This window comes from Heterodontus francisci, chromosome 11 (genome assembly GCF_036365525.1).
Source record: "Heterodontus francisci isolate sHetFra1 chromosome 11, sHetFra1.hap1, whole genome shotgun sequence".
Taxonomy (NCBI): Eukaryota; Metazoa; Chordata; class Chondrichthyes; order Heterodontiformes; family Heterodontidae; genus Heterodontus; species Heterodontus francisci.
Window position 1 is genome coordinate 100,644,948 of NC_090381.1, and position 16,243 is coordinate 100,661,190.

At 42.9% G+C, this 16,243-nt stretch overlaps 1 long non-coding RNA gene across 1 annotated transcript; it reads left to right on the plus strand.

Annotated features, from left to right (window-relative positions):
• The first annotated feature begins 7,225 nt into the window (after positions 1 to 7,225).
• On the plus strand, positions 7,226 to 16,003 carry LOC137374940 (uncharacterized). The gene is made up of 3 exons (XR_010975925.1): positions 7,226 to 7,832; positions 14,590 to 14,835; positions 15,160 to 16,003. It is a non-coding gene; the product is annotated as an uncharacterized lncRNA (long non-coding RNA).
• The last annotated feature ends 240 nt before the right edge of the window (positions 16,004 to 16,243 follow it).

A 16,243-nucleotide genomic window follows, 5' to 3' on the forward strand; every position in this document is an offset into this window, starting at 1 on the left:
AGAAGTTCTCCCTTACTGTTAGAGAGGCTACATTGCAAAAGACAGGGCTCATTTCTGTAAGTAATTACTCACAGAAATTCAGAGGTAAAGGAAAACTGTCCTCTTTCCCTGCCCTGAATAATTTAGCTCATTCAATTATTTCCCCCCAACCCAACTCCCACAAGTCTTCACTACGTTCGTGAATAAGACAACAACACCAATAACTTGCATTGATATTGTGCCTTTACTTAGAAAAAAACTCCCAAGACATTTCACAGGAGGGTAATGAGACAAAATTTGACACCTTGCCAAAGAAGGAGATATTAGGACAGGCTTGATCAAAGAGATAAGTTTCAAGGAGTGTCTTAAAAGAGGAGAGACAGGTCAATTTGGGAAGGTTTAAGGACGGAATTCCAGAGCTTGGGTGTAAGATGGCTGAAGGCACGGATGCAACCCTGGGGTGAATGAAGTGGTGGATGGACAAGAGGCCAAAGTTGGAGGAGTACACAGATCTTCAAGGGTTGTAAGGCTGGAGAAGGTTACAAAGAGGGGGTGAGACCACAGAGGGATTTGAAGATGATGAGGTAAGATAAGCAATCCAACTTGTTATCCCAGGAAAATACCAAAGCCAATTAACAACTGACTTGGACAGAGTTCTAAACTTAGTGATTGACAGGCAAAAAAACAGGAGCAGAGCGTCTTGGGTAGGACCAAAAACAATGCCTCGGGGAAAAAAAGAGGGAGTTTCAGTAAACAAAAAAAGGTCAGGTACTGGCAGTAACGAGCAGCAATTAAAAGGCTGATTAAATCTGACAATTGAAGTGCAGGTTTTCAGTGTCTTGACAATGTGATTGTTATGCTTTTAATTCAATGCACTTTTCTCGATCCTGCGATTTAAGTGCCATTTGCAGCAGCTGTTGAAATTTGCAGCACTGTCACTCTAGGGCATAGTGTTTGCTTTCCCGACAGCAGGTCTACACTTGTGTAATGTGATAACGCACAAGAAGGATTTCAACAGCAATGATGTGAAAAGAAGTGTTGCTTTTCTTTCCCCATTTCCTCACCTTCTCTCACCTAAATTGTACAATTTTAAATGGGGTGCAGGAACAAAGAGGACGGTTGGGGTGGGTGCACATACACAAATTTTTGAAGTGGGCAGGTCAAGTTTAATAAGACAATTAAAAAAGCACGTGGGATCCATCCTGGGCTTCATAAATGGAGTACAAAAGCAAGGAAGCTATGCTAAACCTTCATAAATGACTGGTTAGGCTTCAGCTGGAATACTGGGCTGAATTTTACTAGCCCTCTAGCAAAGTGCTGGGAAGCAAGGGCGGGGGTCAATAAAATAGCGAGGGAAAGTGGTGGTGGTGGGGGGGGGGGGGGGGGGTGGGGTGATGGTTGGAATGGCCATCGTCTTTCCCACCCTATGCAATTTTATGAGCGGCAGGGAATATCGAGGACGGCCTTCCCATCCAGAGGCCAATTGAGGCCCTTAAGTGGCCAATTAAGGGTTGCTTCCCACTGCCACTGGTATTTTAGCAGCGGCGGGGAGGCCCTCTGCTACGTGGGGAGACCGCCCTGTAAAAGCTGGTGGCCTCGTTGCAGATTCAAGGGGTGGCTCTCCTGATCGGGCATTCTGTAGCACACGGCAAGGGCTGCCTCCTCAGAAATCAACACACTTCCCATCTCACTGGGGCCTGCCTGACTGGCCCCGACCAGCCCCATTCACTTAGCACTATTCTGGGGGGGTCCTTCACTGTTGCCAGTCCTGGCCAGCTGCAGTACCAGCACTGGCCAGTGCTCCCAGTGGCACTGCTGGGACTGAAGAGCTGCCAGCCCTCTAATTAGCCAGCAGCTCTTGGAAGCAGGCTCTCCGCCCTTCAAGGGACGGAAGCTCCAACACGAGGCAGTTAATTGCCCAAAGTGCTTGGAATTGAGTTGGGCTTCCAGAAACGGCCGTGGTGGGGTTGCTCCCAGCTTTCCAGTTTGCCATCGGGGCCATTACCACGGCATTAAATTCAGCCCACTGTGTCCAATTCTGCGTACCTCATTTTATTAGGTCATATGCTCAAAAGCTTGGTCAAGGAGGTGTTTTAGAGAGCACCTTAAAGGAGGAGAGAGAAGTGGAGTGTTTTAGGGAGTGAATTTCAGAGCTTGGGGGTCTAAGCAGTTGAAGGCCTGGGCACCAATGGTAGACTGACGAAAATTGGGCATGTGCTCAGATCAGAATTGGATCAGCACGGAGAGCTTGGAGGGTTGTAGGACTGGAGGAGGTTCCAAGCATAGGGAGGGATGAGACCTTGCAGGAATTTCGAAGCAAAGATGAGAATTTTAAAATTGAGGCCTTGCCATACTGGGAGCCACTGTAGATCAGTGAGCACAGAGGTGACTGGGACTTGTGAGAATTAGCATCCAGGAAGTAGAGTTTTGGATGAGTCCAATGGAACTGTTTATCTATCATTGAGACTATTATGGAGGGAGAAAAGTGGAAGTGAACACAAGCAATTGGTACACAGTTTCCAGTACACAAGTGGCATGGAACTTTTTTTTTCTCTGTTTAAAACGGTGTGCCTTTAAAACTCCGTCTAAAAAGTGTACCTTTAAGACAGAGAGAGAAGCTTTTAGATTCTTTGAGAACAGTGTGCCACAGCAAGCCTGTTCCCTAGGCGACAGCAGGAGAGAAAAGCCACATTCTTAATACATGTATCAATTTAACTGTGTAGGGACTGGCTAAAACCAGGCCGATCTGGAGGCCAACGAAGTGTGCTTCCTAAAAAGAAGCTATCTATATCTCAGCAGAAAAGCTACATTGAGCTCAGACTGTGTTTGCCTAAGGAGGAAGAAAACCCCTGGAAAGAACATTTTCATTATTGGAGGTAGTAAATTCCATTTTACTTCAAAACTCTAAGAAGTCTCTGCTTATTTTTTTTTTATTTAGAGATACAGCACTGAAACAGGCCCTTCGGCCCACCAAGTCTGTGCCGACCATCAACCACCCATTTATACTAATCCTACATTCCTACCACATCCCTATACTAGGGGCAATTTATAATGGCCAATTTTACCTATCAACCTGCAAGTCTTTGGCATGTGGGAGGAAACCGGAGCACCCGGAGAAAACCCACGCAGACACAGGGAGAACTTGCAAACTCCACACAGGCAGTACCCAGAATTGAACCCGGGTCGCTGGAGCAGTGAGGCTGCGGTGCTAACCACTGCGCCACTGTGCCACCCAGGATTGATTCTCCAATGCCTGTTTGTGTTTGTGGGAATTCTCAGTAAAGTTTCCACCGAAAGACTCCCAATTTAAAAATCCAAATAGACCGGTTGCTATACTCCTCATTGGAAGAACTGTGTGACGCTTGCTGCAACTGAAGAACTTTGAACAAGTATTCCTTAAAGAACGTTTCATCGGATTCGCCTGGAGACTTTGAGTGGCGTATGATTATTCTACTCTGGGACACCTCATCAACTGGGAACATAACCCAGCTGGACTTACAACCCAGCTCCTCATTTTATTCCCAGGAAACACCATTTTTAAAACCGGTTAACCATTGGTTTTTGAATATATGTGTGTGTGCATGGGGGTTAGAATAAATAGGAAGTTATAAGGTCTTTAGATTTAAATTTATCTTAATAGTATTTAAGATTTAGTTTATTAATAAAGAGTTAATTTGTTGTTGTCTAAAGATACCTGGTTGGTGTATTTTATTCTGGGGGTTAATAAAGTGTTTAATTTGGCTGTTTTCCGGTACGTGGGAAAACTTTAATAATATGCTATGACCTGTGGAGTGAGGGGATTGAATTGACAGTGCATTGCTCCCGCCTCGGTCGTAACACAAGCTATGTAGCTGCCATCAACAGATTGTGAACCCAATCTCTAACTAAGAAAATAACCCTCTGTGCAAAGGAAAGTTGTCTCAGCCAGAGTGGAGGAGCAAAAAAAGGCACACCGAATTTTGAGTAGTTGAGTTATCAAACAACATTGAAAAATCAAGGAATAAAATGTAATTGACTCCAATTTATATAGTGTAAACTCCCTAAAATGTAGTAAAATGAATTCTTAACTCTGGCCACATGAGCTGAGCTGTCATGAATGTAACACAGCTGTTGAAACAGTTCCTTTTTTATTCAGGAAGCACTTCTCTCGAGAATATACAGACAAGCTCGTTTAAGCGAGTAGTTCAAGTGCACTTGGACAAGACCCTTATTTAAAAGGAGAGTAAAGTGTGGGAAAGTTGGTATTATGACTTTATTTAGAACTGAAATTGGAAGTGGAAATTAAAAAATGCATAAGAGTGAAATGTTCCATTAAGTAACCCATTCTGGCCAATGAAATCAACGTTATAAATATCTTCCATTTTTCTGACAAAGTTGACTCTCCGCCACAGTGAACCAAATTTTGCCAGTTATTCCTGTAGCTGGGTAGCTCCACTGAAAGAATTAACAATCAGTTTAAAAAGTACTCTGGTATTTACCCTTCAGTGTTTTATGCTTTGTATCATTAAACAAAGAGTTAAGAAAGAACTTGCATTTATATAGCACCTTTCATGAGCTCAGGACCGCAGTGAAGTGTATTCGCTGTTGCACTGTCTGAAAATGTGGCAACCAATTTGTGAACAGCAAGGTTCCACAAGTAGCAATGAAATAAATGACCAGATTATCTATTTTAATGATGTTGGTTGTAAGATAAATATTGACTAGGACACCTGCACGTCTTCAAATAGTGCTGTGGGATCTTATACATCACCTGAGAGGACAGGCAGGGCCTCAGTTTAACAGCTCAGTCAGAAGACTGCACCTCTGACAGCAGCACCCCCTCAGAACCACACTGGAGTGTCAGTCTTGGTTATGTACTTGGATCTTTAGATAAGAGCTTGAAATTGTAAAGATTTAAATATTGGACAAAATAAATTAAATTACTAGTTGGAAAGTGTAACCTATAGGAGTATAGACAGTCTCAGAACAGTGGGGCATTTCAAATTAAGGACTTGGATTTCTTTACAATTTAATAATCTTGTATCTGCTAGATGTATCATCTGAACTGTGCTCAAGATTAAAATTTTTGTTTTCCTACTGTGTTTAGTAAGTTCACTACACATGACCAGGCAGCAGCATGGATGAAAGGGTAATAAAATAATGTGCAAATCAACAGCCTTTATTTCTGTCATAAATACTGTAAATGATATGGGCATGTGAAGGTCACAAGGGTGAAGTTGAAAATTATATGTTTAATATCTCATCCTAAAGGACTACAAAAGAAAAACCTCGATGATTACAAGCAAAGAATCAGTCCACATTCTGTAAGAACTGGCCTTCTAAAAAAGGGCATATTAGCTTCCTGTGAACTCACTCCTACATGGCACATACAAAGGGTGATGCCAGGCCAGGTAAATCAGTGATGGGCAAGGTGTGACACCCTTAAATTGAAAACCCCTATCACAGCACTCCCAATCTGCAGTTCCTGACCACAGCAGCAAGTTTCCATGAACGTTGGCTGAAATGCATATCTCACGTACGAACTTTAATAGGAGACGTAGATGTATTTGCGTGGAATTGTTGCATTCTTGAGGGGGAGAAAAGGGGACATAGACAGTCTCTCAAATTCTTCTCATTTGTCGGGAATGTTATGCCATCTTTGCTCAACAACAATCACTGATTACAGAGGGAGTTACTCTCCTTTGTGGTGGCAGGTTTATCACAAAATCATTTGTAGCAACTGTACAGGAAAGGTTCAGATGCTGTGCTTCATCGAGAACACACTTCTGCATCTCTTTGACATTTTGGCATCACTTCCCCAATCATGTTTGTTCTATACCAGAGAACAGATCACCTCCCCTCCCCCTCCCCATCCCCCACCCACCCCAGATGCTAGTTATTGACAGCTATCCATGATAAACTGGAATACCACAGCTTAGCAGTGTGGAGACACGGCAACATGCCATTTCTCATGTTTACCGAGCACTTGTGAACATCTGGGAACTGCAGTATCGGGGGACCAGAGCATTAACTTGTAATATCTAGGGCTTAGAGGAAGTTTGAGTGCCTGCATGTGACATCTGGCCGAAAATCACTACAGGAAATGGGATCCCAAAGGGAAACAAATTTGTTGTAGGCACAAATTATTCTGCAGCTGACCAATGGGGAAAAAAAGTTATAATAAGGCTCCAGGGTACAGTTGTTTTCTACTTTTAACTGTTCTTCTTGACATCCTTCTTATTTGCTCAAGAGTTTTTGTTGGTGGAAAGCGTTCTGCTATTTCAGACAATGTGCACTCAACCATTGTTATTGTTTCAATATCATTGTTCATGAATACAGAAGAATGGACTGAAACAGCCCCAATTAGTTCACCCCAAGATACTGCTGTAAAGTTTGGGAGGTCTCAGTAGGAACAAGAGTACGACATTGATACAACATCTTATATGAAAATTTAATACAAGGATATTGAAGTATAAAATAAGGCACATTCTGTCCTGGTGTGTTACTTTTGTAAATTTATGCCTTTCAGCCAATTTTCGCATTCAGCAATGTAAGGGATGATGATGATGCCAAGTCAGATAGTTCACTTAAGTGCCAATTTCGGGCAGTTTTGTGCAGCTGACTCTCACTTCCAACAAAATGAACTGCTACACATTTCATTTCAGAGCCTTACAAGTTGTGTTACAATCAGGTGAGGAGGGTTCAAAAGGCTCCCCTCTTGTCCGTCTCCTTGTTTGACTGCAACACTGTCTATTCCTTTTTTAAACAGTGGATGTGTTTACCAATTCAGTGAGTGTTTAATCTTTTTATGTGCTATGATCATAAAAGAACCAATCAGACAGGTTTTCTTGAGGTTAATTAAGAAAGAGGTTAGCTTTATTGTACTTAAAATCTTAAACCTGATCTAAGTAAAATAATAAAACTACGCTCTAACTTTCGCACATACACACACACGAGAATCGCACACACGTATATAGGTTACATAGTGATGAAACCCCACCCCGGGGTCTCTGTCTGTATCAATGGTAGACTTGAATGTTCCACAGTCGCGAACAGGTTTTGAAAATTGCGATGTTACTTGGAGAAAGAGAGAGAGACAGATAGACAGACATAGCCCCACCAGGGTATTGTACTGGTTAGCTCTCAAAGTTTGTCTGCTGTGTGTAACAAGAAAACTCCAAGTTCACACAGTCTGGGGAGGCTGTCACATGGTTCTCTCAGTATTCCTTTTTTTCTTTAATAAGATCCAAAGTCTAAGAATCCCAAATCTCTCTCCGGTTGTATTGTTTCAATGTTAATCCCCAGGAGGTACTTCTCCACCAGTGAATGCTCCAAGATGGCTTTGAGTGTCTTGCTAACAAGGGTGATAGTAGATAATTTACTCAGCTGTTAAAGCCATTGTCCTGGATGGGAGCTTTTTAGACATGCGTCTCCACTTCAATGTTTTGGAATGTGAGGTATTTCAATGTAAATTGTGGTAGCCATCTTGGCTGCCTGTTTTTTGAAAGTTAAATGTAGGGCTCCAGCCTACACCACTTACCTTCCGGGAGAGGAGCAGACCTGCAAGAGGGACACAGACCAGGGAGCAGATAAATAAAGCCTGAGGATCACGGCCTACACCACGTACCTTCTGAGAGAGGAGCAGACCTCCAGGAGGGACACAGACCAGGGAGCAGATAAATAAAACCTGAGGATCGTGGCTTACACCACTTACCTTCTGAGAGAGGAGCAGACCTCCAGGAGGGACACAGACCAGGAAGCAGATAAATAAAGCCTGAGGATCGCGGCCTACACCACTTACCTTCCGGGAGAGGAGTCCAGGCATGCCCTGAGTTTGAAAAAAAAAAATTGAACAGTGACATCACAGGAAAGCCGTAAGTTGATTAGTTGTTAAGTATATGCTGTTAGGGTGTGTATGTAAAGAGCTGGTGAGTATACTACGATTAGGGAGTGTGTGTAAAGAGGTGGAGATTAGAAAAATGTGGAAAAAAACTAAGGTTTTAAGTACCTTAATTGGCTTCCTTATAATTAATAAAGAAATACTAATAGAAAGAAAGAAGTTGTTGAATCTTCTGTTTTATTTATAAGTAGTAAGGTTTATCAGTATTAGTAGGGTTTAAATTAGTAACTAAGTAGAGGCATTAATTAAAAATTAACTAAGAAAATAATTAATTAATTAGTTAAGTAAAACACAATATGGATGGCAGGGCAGATGAAGTGTTGCAGCTGTAGCATGTGGAAGCTGGTGGACACCAGTGTGATCCAAGGCAACCGAATCTGCGGTAAGTGTTTGCGGCTCCAGGAATCTCGGCTCAGAATTGATGAGCTGGAGTCCGAACTACGGACACTGCGATGCATCGGAGGGGGGGATACTTTGTTCCAGAAGGCATTCACACTGCTTAGGCTAGGGTCTTCTGATTTGGTCAGGGACAGGAGGGTGTGAGGCAGGTAAGGGGATCGATTAGGTAGAAGTGAAGGAGCCTCTGCCCTTGCAACTGTGCAACAGGTTTGAGGTTCTTGCTTGAATGGATGAGAGCGGGAGCTGTAGGGTGGATGCGAAAATTGACCATGGCACTGTGGGGCAGGGAGCCATTGAAGTGGGGGAGTAAATAGAAATGTAGTGGTAGTAGGGGACAGTACAGTCAGGGGGATAGACACAGTTCTCTGCAGCTGAGAGCATGAGTTCAGAAGACTGTGTTGCCTGCCTGGTGCCAGGGATTGGGACATCTGCTTGGGGATGGAGAGGAACTTGCAGTAGGAGGAGGAAGATCCAGTTGTTTGTGGTCCACATGGGTAAAGTGACATAGATAGGACTAGGAGAGAGGTTCTGTTTAGGGATTATGAGCAGCTAGGGGCTAAATTAAAAAGCAGAATCACAATGGTAATAATCTCTGGATGACTGCTAGAGTCTCAAGCAAATTGGCATAGGGTAAATAAGATTAGAGAGTTAAATGTGTGGCTCAAAGACTGGTGTGGGAGAAATGGGTTTCGATTCATGTGGCAATAGCATCAGTGCTGGGGAAAGTGGGAACTGTACCGTTGTACCATTGAGATGGTGTTCACCTGAACCCTGCTGGGACCAGTGATCTGGTGAGTTGTATAACTAGGGCAGTAGAGAGGGCTTTAAACTAAATAGTAGTGGGGTGTGGAAGGGATCAAGTGAGGGGAGACGTGGCAAATTAAAGGGAAAGGACAACACAACAGTGTAGGGTAGCGACATGGGTAATGATAACCACAGTGTGGCAGGAAGGGATAGAGTGTACTTAAGAGTGCAACAGCAGATAAGGCCAGTGTTTGCAAACATGGTAAAAAGACAGAACTGGAATGCATGTAGCATTCGTAACAAAACGGATGAATACAAATAAATATGTAGGACATGATAGCCATTTCAGACACGTGGTTGCAAGGTGACCATGGTTGAGACCTGAACATTGACACATATTTGATATTTCGGAAGGATAGGAAGCTAGGAGAAGGTGGTGGGGTGACACTAGCACAATAGTGGGAGATGAGGTTAGTTCAAAAGATCAAGAAGTAGAATCAATTTGGGTAGAGATAAGAAACAGCAAAGGAAAGAAGTCTCTTGTGGGAATAGTTTATAGGTCCCCTTAGAGAAGTGACACTGCAGGGTAGAGTATACAAGAAGACCTAATGGGGGCTTGTAAGAAAGGTAATGCAATAATCATTGGTGATTTTGATCTACATGTAAGTGGACAAATCAGATTGGCAAAGGTAGCTTGGAAGATGAGTTCATCGATTGTAGTTGGGACTATTACTGAGAGCAATATGTTCTAGTGCCAACCAGGGAGCAGGCCATTCTAGACCTGGTAATGTGCAATGAGGCAAGATTAATTAATGACCTCATAGTAAAGGAGCCTCGAGGCAACAATGATCATAACATGAAGAAAGTTCACATTCAGTTTGAGGGTGAGAAGTTTTAGTCTGAGACTAGTGGTTTAAACTTAAATAAAGGAAATTACAAGGCTATGAAGACAGAGTTGTTCAAAGTGAACTAGGAAATTAGGTTAAAAGATAGCACAGTAGAGAAGCAGTGACAGACATTTAAGAAGATATTTCATAGCTCTCAGCAAAGATATATTCCAGTGTGAAAGAAAGACTCTAGGACAAGGATGCATCATCTGTGACTAACTAAGAAAGTTTAGGATAGTTTCAAATTGAAAGAAAAAGTGTACAATTCTGCAAAGATTAGTGGTATATCAGAAGATTGGGAAGATTTTAAAAGCCTGCAAAGAATTCTCTTGCTCAGAGAGCAGTGGAGATAGGGTCATTGAATATATTCAACACTGAGTTAGATAGATTCTTGATAGACAAGGGAGTCAAGTTTTATGGGGGGCAGACAGGGAAGTGGAGTTGAGGCCACATTCAGATCAGCTCAAATGGCAGAGCAGGCTCGAGGGGCTGAATGGCCTACTCCTGCTCTTAATTCGTATGTTCGTATGTAACTCCTCTGCTCTACTTCAAAATAGCGTCATGGGATACTTTACTTCCAACTGAGAGTGCAGATAGGGCCACCTGAATTTAATGTCTCATCTAAAAGATGCATTGCTGACACTGCAACGCTCCCTCAGCACAGCCTGAATTTTCATACTCAAATCTCTGGAGTGGGACAATCTTCTGAAACGAGGAAAGCGTGTTACCCATGGAGCCATGGCTGACACCTATCCACTCGAGCTGAGAACTAATGCAGAAAACCACACGCGTATAATCTTCAGGAGAGCAGAGATCTCAACATTAATCCATCTTACACGCGTGTATATGCACATGTAAACAGTCATAAGAGGCACATGACTGTGGGATGGAACAGACAAAGATGAGAACCAAGTCTACTGTAATTATAAATAGGGAACAAGCTATTAGAGCTGAAATGAGGACCTGCCATTGTCCAGTGACTATAACACTGCAAGAGGAGGCAGGACAGTTAAAGCAGCAGAAGAGTCATGAAGATCCAGAGATTTTCCCCCATGATCATACTTGGCACATAGCAGCCTGTGTTAGTGATACTTTCTTATCAGAAGGAAGCAATTCAACGGCACATGGCCTTCAGGTACTTAGATTGCCCCTCTGCTGAAATTCTACGGAATTGGCTGCAGACATATAGTCAAAAAAGATACAGTTTCAGGAAATTAAAGCTGCCTCTGGTTAGCCAATTACAGATCCCAGCATGATGGTGCTGCCCCGTGTATACAAGCAGTCATTATGTTGTACCAATAACAACACAGCTGCAAAAGCATCATACAGTTACTTGTTATGTTTACTGATAACCAGTGAAACATTAAATGGCATTCCCTCTATTTTAATCATAGAGTTCCTGGAAGAAAGATTTCATTGCATGTACTGTGCTGATGAAGATGATCATGTACTAAAATGTTCTCCTTTCATGAAATAGAATGGACACAATTGCGATTCTTTTCATTTTTTACTTTTAATTACAATTCTTCTTCTCCTTCCATTATTGTTACACCTCCAAGATGATTAACCCAGCTTTAAAAATGGGTATAGTTACATCACATTGCTCTGCTGTTTCTGGACATCAGCCAGAAGGCCCCAACATACCAGCTGCCATTACCACGGCTGTTTGTTCTGGGATTTGAGACTTGTCCATAGCATAATAACTATTCTTTGTTGGACGAAAGTTGGCAAAATATCTTATCAACTAATTTCCTGATGGCATCCTGTCATCAATCTCGAAATGCTTTAAAATCAATTCATCTAAAAAATATCCAAGTAAGGGCTGGATTTAATCGTGCTGGCAGAGCTCCCAGCCCTGGACGGAAAAGGCAGTGAGAAAACACCTTGGCCTTTTAAAGCACTCCCCCCACCCCCGCACTCCCCCACTGGTGGGATTCTACGGCACTCAGGCACTTAAGTGCCCAGCACCAGGATCCCCGTGCATTTAAAGACGGGAATCCTGCCTCCAAGAGTGGCCTGTCAATCAGAGGGCTGGCAGCTCAGTAGCATCGGCAGCACCACCAGGTGCGGTGGCCACTGCCAGTACTGCATCAGGCCTGGGAGCAGCCCCAGTGCTGGAGACCCGGACTTGTGGTAAGTGAGACGGGGTCATCGGGGCCAGTCTGGCAGGACCTGCTGATGGGGGGGTGGGGGGGGGTGAGGGTTGGTGGGAGGATGGATGATGAGTGCAGGTGTGCAGGGGGGGAGATGTTTGCTGCTGGGGACCCTCCGTGCCCCTCAGATTGCCCACAGAGGCGGCCCCGCCACCCAAACCAGCAGGGAGGTCACCTTGTTTCACTGGGTGACTTCCCTGGTTGGGGGAGACCCCTCCCACTCCCACAGCCACTGGCTTAATTCCAGCGGTGGTGGGAAGAGGGCCTTAAATGGGCTCATAATAGATCACTTAAGGGCCTCAATTGGCCTCTGGCAGGAAAGGCCGTCTTCAGCCTTTCCCGCCCCCGACTTAATCGTGTTGCGGCAATCACGTGACATCTCCTCCGCACCCCACCCCACTTCCCGTCACAATTCTATTGGCTCCCCTGCCTCCAAGCCCATCTCCAGCAGGCCCATTAAATCCAGCCCTTAGAGCTGCCAACTCTGAATTTAGAATTTAGAATTTAGAATTTAGAACATTACAGCGCAGTACAGGCCCTTCGGCCCTCGATGTTGCGCCGACCTGTGAAACCATCTGACCTACACTATTCCATTTTCATCCATATGTCTATCCAATGACCACTTAAATGCCCTTAAAGTTGGCGAATCTACTACTGCTGCAGGCAGGGCGTTCCACGCCCTTACTACTCTCTGAGTAAAGAAACTACCTCTCACATCTGTCCTATATCTATCACCCCTCAACTTGAAGCTATGTCCCCTCGTGTTTGCCATCACCATCCGAGGAAAAAGACGCTCACTATCCACCCTATCTAACCCTCTGATTATCTTATATGTCTCTATTAAGTCACCTCTCCTCCTCCTTCTCTCCAACGAAAACAACCTCAAGTCCCTCAGCCTTTCCTCGTAAGACCTTCCCTCCATACCAGGCAACATCCTAGTAAATCTCCTCTGCACCCTTTCCATAGCTTCCACATCCTTCCTATAATGCGGTGACCAGAACTGCACGCAATACTCCAGGTGCGGTCTCACCAGAGTTTTGTACAGCTGCAGCATGACCTCGTGGCTCCGAAACTCGATCCCCCTACTAATAAAAGCTAACACACCATATGCCTTCTTAACAGCCCTATTAACCTGGGTAGCAACTTTCAGGGATTTATGCACCTGGACACCAAGATCTCTCTGTTCATTTACACTACCAAGAATCTTCCCATTAGCCCAGTACTCTGCATTCCTGTTACTCCTTCCAAAGTGAATCACCTCACACTTTTCCGCATTAAACTCCATTTGCCATCTCTCAGCCCAGCTCTGCAGCCTATCTATGTCCCTCTGTACCCTACAACATCCTTCGGCACTATCCACAACTCCACCGACCTTAGTGTCATCTGCAAATTTACTAACCCACCCTTCTACACCCTCTTCCAGGTCATTTATAAAAATGACAAACAGCAGTGGCCCCAAAACAGATCCTCGCGGTACACCACTAGTAACTAAACTCCAGGATGAACATTTGCCATCAACCACCACCCTCTGTCTTCTTTCAGCTAGCCAATTTCTGATCCAAAGCTCTGGTTGGAGAAATTCCTGGACATTTCGTCACATGGTCTCCTGCCTCCAAACCACTGCCTCTCCCATTTCCCTGAGTCAAACAGCCTCTTTTCCCCAATCTCAAATATTTGTTATAACTAATAATAAACAAAATGGTTCAAAAAAATAAATAAAAACTCAATTTGAATTTTCTCCTGCATTGTTCATATTAATATTCAGGAGATTTATCTTTGATACCTGGCGACTCGAGGGCATTCCTGGAAGGTTGTCAACCTTAAGTATGCTGTACAATTGAGAACACGTGTTCATTACATATTCATGTTGCTGAGTTCCATATGTTGCAGTAATCATTCAGATCATTCCATACTCCTCCTGCCGGCATCCTCAGACAGTGGCTCACCACCACCTGCTCAAGGCAATTAGGGATGGGCAACAAATACTGGTTTGCCAGTGATGCTCACATCCATGAATTTTTTTTTAAATGTAGGCTTATATCAGTTATTCTATTAAATTCTCTGTATGTATGCATTTTGTGTCTACAAACTTTACTTCTCGTTGTCAGTTTTTTGCAACACATTTATGACAACATTTAACATTGAACTCACTCTGTCATCACTTATAATTGAATTTTCCTATGTAAACAGGTAAATAGTTGCCGGTTACTATTTTTGATAAACCAATCAAATTACTTTTTCAGAAAAAAATTCTCCCCACCATTTTTCCTCAGTAATTGAAATTTATAACATCCAGAGTAAGTTCCAAATAAAATATATATTTCACTATAATAAGATTAATATTTGAAATACTTTCATTGAAGTTATTAATTCAAGCTGTCAGACTCCCTCAACAGCCTTGACTTTGATTGGATATGTTTACCTTACTGTTGTTAAATAAAGAAATTTCAACCACTGGGTATCCAGATTTCAATCTGGGTATTCTGAGCATGTGCAGTGCAAGATTTGAACTTTTAGGTACTAACACTTTTCTTTTGTCCAATATTAGTAAAAGAATGTTGAAGCTGAAACCCAGAGGCATTTCTGCAGGACTTACACTGGGAATGCACCAGAAGTTTGCAAGAAAGTTTGTAAATTACCCCAGGACCCAAGTACCCTGGATTCCAGTCTTGCCCTGATGTTTTCACTTCACCATGTGGCTCAAATGAAATGATGGACTCCCTGAGGATCTTTGGCCGAATAGCATATCTTGAAATTGAGTTAAAAAGCCTGTAAAGCTAATTTCATATGTCAGGTTTGTTATCACTGCTTTTTGGGAGCAGTGTCAGCATTTTGAAGCTGTTGGTCAGCTTTTGCCAGTTGGCGTTTTCCTTCAATTACAGTCGTCAGGCCTTTAAGACCCAAGCTTGACGTCACATCCTCACTACTTCCTTATTGACTTCCTTTTCTCTTTGACCATTTTCTACCTTGCTACTTTACTTCAGTTTTTCAACCATTTTAAAAAGCACCCAAGTTCCTTTTATATTTTTGTAATGTTTTTACCACCTTCCTATTTAAACAAATTAATCTTTTTGCAAAGATAAGTAATCTAATTAAAGAGTGAATTGTCTGTTCACAGAGTGACATTCATCAAGACCTCAATGGCGTGGAGCTGAACAAGAGAAAAGCAGAAGTCTCACACAATCAACAGATCCATGCAAAAATGTATTCCCTTATCTGGAAAGTGCCCTGTGAACTTGTTTATAAATCCCACCATTGCCTCATCCCTCCTTATCTCTGTTACATCCTCCAACCCTGCAACCCTCTGAGATCTCTGCGCTCCTCCCATTCTGGCATCTTGAACATCCCTGATTTTTCTTACTCTACCATTGGCATCCATATCTTCAGCTGCCTGGGCCCCAAACGCTGGAATTCCCTCCCTAAATCTCTCCACCTCTTTACCTCTCTCTCCTTCTTTAAGATACTCCTTACCTGCCTCTTTGACCAGGCTTTTGGTCAGCGATCCTGATACCTTCTAAAGTGGCCTGGTGTTAAATTTTGTTTGGAAATCGCTCCTGAGAAATGCATTCAGATGTTTTACCATGGTAAAGGCGTTACATAAATGCAAGTTGTTATTGTTGAAGTATTTTGTATGGAAATGGGCAGGACTTGTTCAAGAAAAGCAGCACTTTTTGATGAATGCTATCTAAAGCAAGCTAAATTAAATTAGTGGGTAAAATGCTTATAATTTGTAACCATCTGGCACTCCACATCTCATTTATGATTGCATAGTAGGACTGGCTCAGAGATGAGAAAACATACCCCAATCTATCTCTGAGTAGACAGTTTTAGAACTCCATTGCTGGACAGCTGTACTAGACATGAATCTTTGATTTATTTGTGAAGCACCTTGAGATGTTTTTCTACATTAAATGGGATATAAATGCAACCTCCTGTGGGAAACATATACAACCTGTACAGTATCTGAGATGATTTTTTTTCATTATATTGTATGTACTGTACAGGGTTAGGAGTGAAAATTCAACGTTCCTGTGCTTGTTAGAACAAATTGTTAGTTATTGTGCTGGTAACTCTTGATTTCTTTGTTTGAATTAATGTTTGTGCTCATCCAGGTGAGAAATGACATGGATGAGCAATGGGATAGTTTCCCATCACACTCACATTGATACTAGTAGTGATTGAAAACACTACACCGATTCACA